Source organism: Gigantopelta aegis, unplaced genomic scaffold (genome assembly GCF_016097555.1).
Source record: "Gigantopelta aegis isolate Gae_Host unplaced genomic scaffold, Gae_host_genome ctg3076_pilon_pilon:::debris, whole genome shotgun sequence".
Lineage (NCBI taxonomy): Eukaryota > Metazoa > Mollusca > Gastropoda > Neomphalida > Peltospiridae > Gigantopelta > Gigantopelta aegis.
In genome coordinates, this window is record NW_024533166.1 from 31817 (window position 1) to 42933 (window position 11117).

Genomic DNA, 11117 nt, shown 5'->3' on the forward strand with positions numbered 1-11117 from the left:
ACTTCCCGTCACGTGGTCGACAGGGCCAGGGTTAGTTGGGGTGGGTGAAGGGGAGGCTGTAAAATGATATAAAAACTCGAATGTAATCCTCAAAGAACGCAAAAAGTAAATTTCATTTGAAATTTCTGGATCCATATCAAGTTCTAATATTTATGTACACCAGTACAAAATGCCTCACCTCCCCCACCCCCAAAAATAAAAAAAAAAAATAAAAAAATAAAAAATAAATAAATAAATAAACGCCAACCCCCAACCAGGTGGGCCCTTATCAATTAATGACGACTCAGCTTACTATATACAATTTGCACTAATCACACACACAGTAGAATAAAACGCTGTTTATGTTAACAGACCCGCATGAACATGTTTTGATGGGAGGGGGAACACGAGAACCTTGGGTCTATTGGGAGGTACACATTCCCATTGGGGGGGGGGGGGGGGGAGATATGAATCTTTATTTACAAAAACAAAAGTAAAAACAAACATAAAAACTAAACATTTTCCTCTTCAAATGGGGGTATGCCTGCTGCCTCCCCCCCCCCCCCCCCCCCCAACCACCACCATCACCGCCTACCATGAGCCTGATGAGTTGATTAATCATTAGGTTTAGTAAATTAGCATTTTGTCTGGTTGTTCATCCATTAAGATTGTATCAAAAGACATTTAGAGGTTTTCGCCCAGGTTTTATAATCATTTGGACATAATATTATTTATTTTATTACTTTTTTTTTTTTTGGTAATGATTGTTTAAACTTATTTTGTCATTGTCTTCATGCTGTACCAAATATGATTTTATCTCGGCAAGTTCTGCTCCGTGTAGGTCGATATCTGTTTAAATATGTTTAAAATTAATTTTTGTATATACATGTACTTATTTTATCAATGGCGCGTGTGCAGTTGGGGGGGGGGGGGGGGGGGGGGGGGACATTTTGTTTGTTTCAAAAAAAAAAATTCGGGGGAGTATGACTCGACCCCCCCCCCCATAAACTTCGATGACCAGTCTAGACACACACACCCTCCCCGCTAAAATCCCTGCACACGTGCCTGTATCACACAACATGTCAGTTATGATGTTATTAAAAACTCATGTATTTTCACTTAGTTCTGATTCGTATATATATATATATGTAGTAGTGTTGGTATAAAGTGTTCCTACTGGCAGTAGCTGGTGGGAATTTCCCTATTAGCTCAGTTGGTAGATCGCTGGACTCTCGTACTGAGAGTCCGTGGTTCAAATTCACTCAGTGGAGGTTGATTTTTCTGTTAATTTGGAGCCGACGTAGGGACCGGGTGTGTTCTTAATACAAGAATAGAACTGTAACCCAGTCAGGACCGGTTGAGTTTTCTGTTAATTTGGCCCACAGCTCCGGGACATAGCTTCAATTGAGGGGGCAGTATTAGTAGTGTTAGTACAAGAATGGCAGAACTGTAGCTCAGTTGGTAAAGCATTGGTCTGATACTGAGAGTCTGTGGTTCGAATCCCCAGTTTTCTGTTACATTTGGAACGTGCCCGTGTTCTTAATACAAGAATAGAACTGTAACCCAGTCAGGACCCGTAACAGTTCAACTGCCCGTGGCCCACAGCTCCGGGACGTAGCTTCACTTGAGGGGGTGAGTATGTAGTAGTGTTGGTATAAAGTGCTCCTACTGACAGTAGCTAGTGGAAATTTCCCTATTAGCTCAGTTGGTAAACCGCTGGACTCTGATACTGAGAGTCCGTAGTTCGAATCCCCTCAGTGGGAGGGAGGGAGGGTTACATTTAGTTTTTTCCAATTTATTTTTCGGTGGAGTATGACTCGACCCCTCCCCCATAAACTTCGATGACCAGTCTAGACACACACCCTTCCCGCTAAAATCCCTGTACACGCGTCTGTATCACACAACATGTCAGTTATGATGTTATTAAAAACTCATGTATTTTCACTTAGTTCTGATTCGTGTGTATATATATATTTCATTTTTAGGTTAATTTTTGTAGATAGTTAATATAGTTAGAGAGTAATATGTTTATGGAACGTTATCTACAATATCGTTCACGATATAAATGTACATGTATCTGACTACATATGTTTTTAAATATCAAATAACGGCCGTCATATCCTGGACCCCCGACTTTATCTACCTAAGTAGGTTTATGGGGTGGTAAGGGGTCAGTCGCACATGTATATAGGCTGCAATTTCAAACCAGGGCCGTCTGATCCTGGAAGGGGCGCTGGTCCCTTCCACTTTTGTCTTTACAAGTAGGCAAATGGTAGACAAGCTAATTAATTTAAAATGTAGCCTAGCACAATGTGATTCAGAAACTTAACTTGTTTTTATCATTACAGATCCGTACGGAGAAGGGGGCAAGGGATGTGGGGTCAGTTGCACGCCTAAAAAAATCGATGTTGTTATTTTTAATCAACAGGCGACTTTTCTGGGCACAGACTCTCTATTACTATACACCGACTCTTTTTGAACTGACACCCCTCTTAGTCTAGACTAGGTACGGACCTGCATTATTTATATTTATGATCCCCCTCCTCTACTGTTTTAAATCTGTCAGACGGGCCTGGTAAAATAATTACGTCAACTGTGAGATATATAAATATGTACAGACCACATTTTTACACGTTGTTGCACTGTGTAACAGTAATTAATCAAGCACTTTGTATGCCTTGTAATCAAATAAATATGTATTGTTAAAAACGTCTTGTTATTTTGTGCACTATTTGTGAATTGTTGTACACATGAAAACAACAGTATGCATATAACACTGACTGACTTTATACGCAGGTCGGATTCAGAAGGGGTATCCTGCACCAATCAGTCTGCCGGGGGATTTGATCCTATGACCCATCGAACATCTACAGTGGTGGAACTGGGGGTCGTATACAGGATAGGAACGGCATCTGAAGTGGAGATCAGTCTATTTGAGGGGGGGGGGGGTTACAAGTCGATATGAACGATATCTCAATTGGGGATCAGTCTATTTGAGGGGGGTTACAAGTCTATATCAACGATATCCCAAGTGGGGGGTCACAGTCTATAGTTGGGGGGGGGGGGGGGACGTTACATGCCGATAACAACGATATCTGAAGTGAGGGGTTATAGCCTCTAGTTAGTGCATGTGTGGAGGAGGTTACAAGCTGATACCACCGATATGTGAATACTGAAGTGGCGGTTACAGACTAGCTGGGAGGTGGGGAGGGGGAACCTGCTGATAGGAACGATATCTGAAGTGTGGGTGGGTGGGGGTCGCCTGTTCTACCCCACCTCTTCCTGGTTCCTATGGGCCTATCTATGTTCAGTGATAGAACTGTGGTATGTACTACCCTGTCTGTTGGTTAGTGCATATAAAAGATCCCTTGCTACTAATGGAAAAAAATGTAGCAGGTTTCCTCTCTGACTATATGTTAAAATTACAGTAAGTTAAAATAAAAGTTAGTTTGTTTTGTTTAATGGCACCACTAGAGCACATTGATTTATTAATCAGCTACTGGATGTCAAACATTTGGTAATTTTGACATATATTCTTAGAGAGGAAACCCGCTATATTATTCTAAATTGTAGCAAGGGATCTTTTATCTTTTATGCATTATCCCATAGGCGGGGTAGCACATACCACGGCATTTGATATACCATTCGTGGTGTACCAGCTGGAACGAGAAACAGGCTAATGGGCGCGTAAATTGTCCACGGTGAGCAATAAAACTGTTTCTTTATTTTTTTTCTCTTTTATTATTATTATTTTTTTTTCTTTCTTTCCTTCTTAAATTTATTTATTAATAAAACAAAATTGAAGTCACTTGGTTCAGCAAGTTTGTTTGTTTTGTTTAACGACGCCACTAGGGCACATTGATTTATTAATCCTCGGCTATTGCATGTCAAACATTAGGTCATTTTGACACAGTCGTAGAGAGGAAGAAAGGAATTTTTTTATTTAACGACACACTCAACACATTTTATTTACGGTTATATGGCGTCAGACATGTGGTTCCCACACAGGTATTAAGAGAGGAAACCCGCTGTCGCCACTTCATGGGCTACTCTTTTCGATTGATGATGATGATAACTAGTTTAACGTGCCCATATACCACTAGGGTTTCAAACACGCCCATCCCGAGTCCGACCTCCGATAAGATCGGTGGCCTGACTCGGGATGGTGTGTGTGTGTGTGTGGGGGGGGGGGGGGGGGGGGGGGGGGGGATTGAAAATGGGCAGAATTTTGAAAATAGCAATTAGTAAAAAAGTTAATAGAATAAATAAAAATCAATAAAAAGGTTACAAGCCAAAAATAAAAAAGAATTGACTGCTCGGCCGAATATTTATATAATTTGGAGCATTTTAGAAGGACAGTCTAAAATTAAATAAGAGAAAGAAGAGAGGATCGGACTATTTAATAATATAAAAAAAAAGAAGTAATTTCCACATAATTTTTTTAACGCAGATCTAAAAGTTTAAAGTCCGATCGATATGTCCATGCGAGTGGCCTCGTTAAGGCCGTTTGGGTGCACAGCTTGAAGGGACGAGATGGGTTGCATCCCGTCAAGAAAACCCCTAGATTGACAGTCGATAGACGTTGAAGGTGTAGTGCTGTGCTGAAATACAGATCTTGAGAAGCCAGATTCGTCTGAACGAGAGAGTATCAGACTAGGGTATAGTCCAGTCGTCATGGGTTGGTATAGTGATGCGGACGGGCCCGACTCTAGAGGATACGAGATGGTATCACTATAAAGCAAGGTAAAGTCTAGAAAAAGACTTAAAGTGGGGCGGTCAATCTTCTAGTGCTGCTAGGACAGGCTCGGACATGTAGAGACTAAACGCGAACAACCGTGACGTTCTGCAGAATGGCCGTCATACGAGTCACGAAAAAAACAAGTCGACAGTCAGACGGAGAAATGACGGAGGTAAGGAATCTCGCTAAAAAAAGAATCCAACCTGGTGGTGCAGGCTGTCGAAACGAGAAGCGTTCCAGCGTTCAATCAGTTCCAATGGCCGCATACATCCCAGTAGAAAACTGTACGGTGTGTTGCAGTGCATCCACCACATTGGGTTACTGGAGGAGAATCTAATCAATTCGACCCTCCCAAAATCACTAGCAAGGAAGGTGGAGGAGCTTAACTCCTTCATCAAACCGGCACGTCCAAATTTAGATATCACATTCGACTTGAACTTGACAAATCAAAATTGGGCCAATCAAACCATGAACGTGTTGATTAAGCATTATGCTAATTCTCTAAAACTACTGAAGTCTAAGATTATTTCGGCCATGTCATCAAAAAACTTAGACTTCGATCGTGCTCAATTTACTGCTATCAAGTGGGGAAGAAAAAACTACAAAACAAAATTAACCGATTCTAGTCTGTCGGAATTTTCCCGTTATCTTTCGGACCTTCTCCCCAACACAGAGAATAGTGTGGGTAGTTCTTGTCAAACTATTACTCCTCTGCCACAAAGACAAAAACGAGCACGATCCCCACGTGTTAACACCCCTTCCAACCGTCCTGACCTTAAGGCAACACCGCCCATTGCCAAACGGTCCACTGCACCTCACCTAACACCGCTGCCTAACTCACCACCCACCCCACCTATCCCATCTAACTCATGTAGTTCAGTACCTCGTCTGGGAACTTCTTTTGCTGACGCATTAAAGTCTCCCACCGCCCCGAATCGCAACTCTGGGCGGGATACAAATTTTCGACAAACAAAATTCTATCAATTTCGGCACAACGTTTCGGACAAATCTCAATGGCGCCTTCCAGAAATTAAGAAAAAAAACTCTTCTTTTTGGCTCATCAAATCTCTCCAGAATTAATTTGGACACGCATCCTGAGGTGCAAGTAGAATGTTACCCAGGCGCCAATTTTAATCATTTTCGAACCATGGCCTCAAATTATAAGGGCAAGTCTCAACCCGAAACCATTGTTCTTAACATTGGTATAAACTCAAAAGATTAAAATCCAACCAGTGCAATAAATCAGTTGCGAAACATGATAAGCTCGATTCGGAAACGTTTCCCTAGGTCAAAAATACTTTTTATCGACCTTAACTTTTCGGACAGACTTTTGGCTAGTCAAAAAACCTGCCTCAACCAAATAAATTTGGCTGCAAAAAACAATGAGGAACATACAAATTATACCTGCGCTTCACGCGTGTGATTTTGAGGTTGGGCAGGACAACATTCACTGGACAGAAACAACTGCCAATAAACTTTATCGCAGTTGGATGAGGTACTTAAATTTAAACTAAGGCCGGGAAAGGGTAATGTCCACCCTGATTTAGGACTAGGAACTAACATTGTTAACCTAACTGGTGACACTAACCTTCTAACATCCGCTGAAAAATCATTACTGGACAGGGGTTTGAATTTTGTTCCCACACCCCAACCAAAAACAGGCTTAGAGGCTAAACTTGACAATGGTGTAATGGATACGGCAGTTTTTGACCACAAAATGAAACTGGCCGACTATTTTCGACGTTCAACTGGAGAAAAAATCCCATTCACGGAAAACTCCGGCTGGTTACCCCCAAACTCTAGTGTAGATCCTGAAATCATTAAAGCTCATAAAAGGATAGTGGAAAAAGTGGGTGATATGACAGTTTACACAAATCAGCAAAATCTTTCTGTCATGGAACGTCGTGCTCTCACCAAACTACGCAAACGACGTAGACGAGTTACAAGATGCCAAGACTAAGCCTGCCGAATCGAAACATTTGAATAGGCCGCCTCCAGTTATGTGAATCGCAATCAGCAGTCACACGCCACATGAACGTCCATCAGAACATCATTTCACGTCTCTGGGACAGGTACCAGCAGTTTCAATCAGCTCAAGACCGGCCCAGAAGTGGAAGACCTCGCATAACAAGCCCAGCACAAGATCGCTACATCCGGGCTCTGCACTTGCGTCACCAAACTGCCACAGCAACGAACACTGCTGGACGCATACCCTTTTGAGAAGGGTGTCTGCACAAACCATTCGGAACCGACTTCGAGAAGCTGGTTTACGGGCTAGGAAACTTGGGGAAACTGGCGGCGAGTATGGTTGAACGACGAGTCACGTTTCCTTCTACAACGACGTGATGGACGACAACGTGTTTACAGACGCCGCAATGAACGTTTTGCCAACAACTGCGTTGCCCAAGTTGACAGATTCGGTGGAGGGAGTGTCATGATGTGGGGAGCCATCTCATACACCGGTAGAAGTGAACATGTGTTCGTGCAAAGGAATCTGACAGCTGTACGCTACCGGGATGAAATTCTTCGCCGTCACATGCTTCCCATTTTGGATCGACAGAGAGAACTCTTTCAGCAGGACAATGCCAGGCTGCATACTGCACGTGTAACAATGGATTTCCTACAGAATGAGAACATTAATGTGCTGCCATGGTCATTAAGATCGCCAGATCTCAACCCCATTGAACATATATGAGACGAACTGGACAGACAAGTACGCCAGCGTGACCCGGAGCCTTAGACGCTTCCGCAACTGTCACATGCACTACAGGAAGAATGGGCTAGGATTCTACGTACCCGGATTCAGAGACTTATTCAGTCTATGCCTAGGAGATGTCGTGCAGTGATTGCTGTTGCTGCTGGTGGCCACACAAGGTACTGATTTCAGCGTCCTCGTGCGACACTGTTTGGTGACGAAAACGCCGTCAGTCCATAGCAAGAACATTGTCACATATTCATGTCAAATTTGACTGTGATACGATCATAAATAACAAAATTATGCCACTTTGTATTAAAGAGATAATTCCATGAATATTTCGCCTATGCGTTTCTTTTTTGACAAAGTATATATTAATGAATGCAGCGTGTACAGTATCCGTATAATACACTTGGTTTGTAGATTATATGTATAATAATGAATGAGGAGAGCATATTAGAATAATGAAGAGCAATTAATGTGGAGTGTAGCTTATGTGTATAATAATGAATGAGGGGAGCATATTAGAATAATGAATAGCAATGAATGTGGAGTGTAGCTTGTATGTTATAATAATGAATGTAGAGAGCATATTATAATAATGAATAGCAATGAATGTGGAGTGTAGCTTATGTGTATAATAATGAATGTGGAGAGCATATTATAATAATGAACACCAATGAATGTGGAATGTAGATCATATAAAAAATAATGAATGTGGAGTGTATGTTATAATAATGAAGAGCAATGAATATGGAGTGTAGCTTGTGTATATTAATGAATATGGAGTGCATGTTATAATAATGAAGAGCAATGCATGTGGAATGTAGATTATATGTATAATAACGAATGTGGAGTGTATATTATAATAATGAAAAGCAATGAATGTGGAGTGCATATTATAATAATGAAGAGCAATGCATATGGAGTGTAGCTTATATGTATAATAATGAATGTGGAGTGTCTGTTATAATAATGAATAGCAATGAATGTGGAGTGTAGCTTATATGTATAATAATGAATGTGGAGTGCATATTATAATAATTAATGAATAGCAATGAATGTGAAGTGTAGCTTATATGTATAATAATGAATGTGGAGAGCATATTATAATAATGAATAGCAATGAATATGGAGTGTTGCTTATATGTATAATAATGAATGTGGAGTGCATATTATAATAATGAATAGCAATGAATATGGAGTGTAGCTTATATGTTATAATAATGAATGTGGAGAGCATATTATAATAATGAATAGCAATGAATGTGGAGTGTAGCTTATGTGTATAATAATGAATGTGGAGTGCATATTATAATAATGAAGAGCAATGAATATGGAGTGTAGCTTATATGTTATAATAATGAATGTGGAGAGCATATTATAATAATGAAGAGCAATGAATATGGAGTGTAGCTTATGTGTATAATAATGAATAATAATGAATGTGGAGTGCATATTATACTAATGAAGAGCAATGAATATGGAGTGTAGCTTATATGTATAATAATGAATGTGGAGTGTAGATTATATGTATAATAATGAATGTGGAGTGCATATTATACTAATGAAGAGCAATGAATATGGAGTGTAGCTTATGTGTATAATATTGAATGTGGAGTGCATATTAGAATAATGAAGAGCAATGAATGTGGAGTGTAGCTTGTATGTTATAATAATGAATGTAGAGAGCATATTATAATTATGAATAGCAATGAATGTGGAGTGTAGCTTATGTGTATAATAATGAATGTGGAGAGCATATTATAATAATGAACAGCAATAAATGTGGAATGTAGATCATATAAAAAATAATGAATGTGGAGTGTATGTTATAATAATGAAGAGCAATGAATATGGAGTGTAGCTTGTGTATATTAATGAATGTGGAGTGCATGTTATAATAATGAAGAGCAATGCATGTGGAATGTAGATTATATGTATAATAACGAATGTGGAGTGTATATTATAATAATGAAAAAGCAATGAATGTGGAGTGCATATTATAATAATGAAGAGCAATGCATATGGAGTGTAGCTTATATGTATAATAATGAATGTGGAGTGTCTGTTATAATAATGAATAGCAATGAATGTGGAGTGTAGCTTATATGTATAATAATGAATGTGGAGTGCATATTATAATAATTAATGAATAGCAATGAATGTGAAGTGTAGCTTATATGTATAATAATGAATGTGGAGAGCATATTATAATAATGAATAGCAATGAATATGGAGTGTAGCTTATATGTATAATAATGAATGTGGAGTGCATATTATAATAATGAATAGCAATGAATATGGAGTGTAGCTTATATGTTATAATAATGAATGTGGAGAGCATATTATAATAATGAATAGCAATGAATGTGGAGTGTAGCTTATGTGTATAATGAATGTGGAGTGCATATTATAATAATGAAGAGCAATGAATATGGAGTGTAGCTTATATGTTATAATAATGAATGTGGAAAGCATATTATAATAATGAAGAGCAATGAATATGGAGTGTAGCTTATGTGTATAATAATGAATGTGGAGTGCATATTATACTAATGAAGAGCAATGAATATGGAGTGTAGCTTATATGTATAATGATGAATGTGGAGTGCATATTATACTAATGAAGAGCAATGAATGTGGAGTGTAGCTTATATGTATAATAATGAATGTGGAGTGTAGATTATATGTATAATAATGAATGTGGAGTGCATATTATACTAATGAAGAGCAATGAATATGGAGTGTAGCTTATGTGTATAATAATGAATGTGGAGTGCATATTATACTAATGAATAACAATGAATATGGAGTGTAGCTTATGTGTATAATAATTAATGTGGAGTGCATATTATACTAATGAAGAGCAATGAATATGGAGTGTAGCTTATGTGTATAATAATGAATGTGGAGTGCATATTATACTAATGAAGAGCAATGTATATGGAGTGTAGCTTATGTGTATAATAATGAATGTGAATTATATTAATTGAATAGTACTTAATTTATTTTATTACACACCCGTCGGTGTTTATTACACACCCGTCGTTGTTTACACATGTACGTGTGTTAACAATTTCAAGACATACGACTGGCTCCTCCTAGGTGTCACCACTGCCATACATCCAATGAAAACCTACACGATGGAAATGGATTACACTGTGAAATATAGTTAACCTGACAATCCTAGGTCAGTGACGCGTAAAGCTGGTATCTCACGAAGACAAATTTCACTTGCGTATGGTATGCGACTGAAATTCGCCAATTCGCCAAATATTAGTAAAACAGTAGCAAAACTGTTGCGTGAATTCGCAGACATCGCCAAAGCATCGCCAGCAATTTTGAACATGTTCAAAATTTTCAGCGAGTATTTTGCGACAGTTGAACGCCAAATGTTAGCAAAGTGTTTGTAAGACATTCTCACCAATGTAGCACTAATGTAGCACTAACGTCGCATGGCCGGATGGCCTCTGGTTTTTCACGACATTAGTGAGAGGTTAGTACGAAGTTAGTGCTAATATTTTGCGACTGTTTGGCGTAGCTTTGGCTTTCATGTCTTGACGTGAGACATAGTCACTTACAACGTGCATGTGTTGCACGTATACGCACGTACATGTCACAAAATTTTCGCGTGACGACACTGTACCACGTGACCTCGCGTGCCTATAGATAAGGTGAAATTGAAAACTGCTGAAGTGTGGT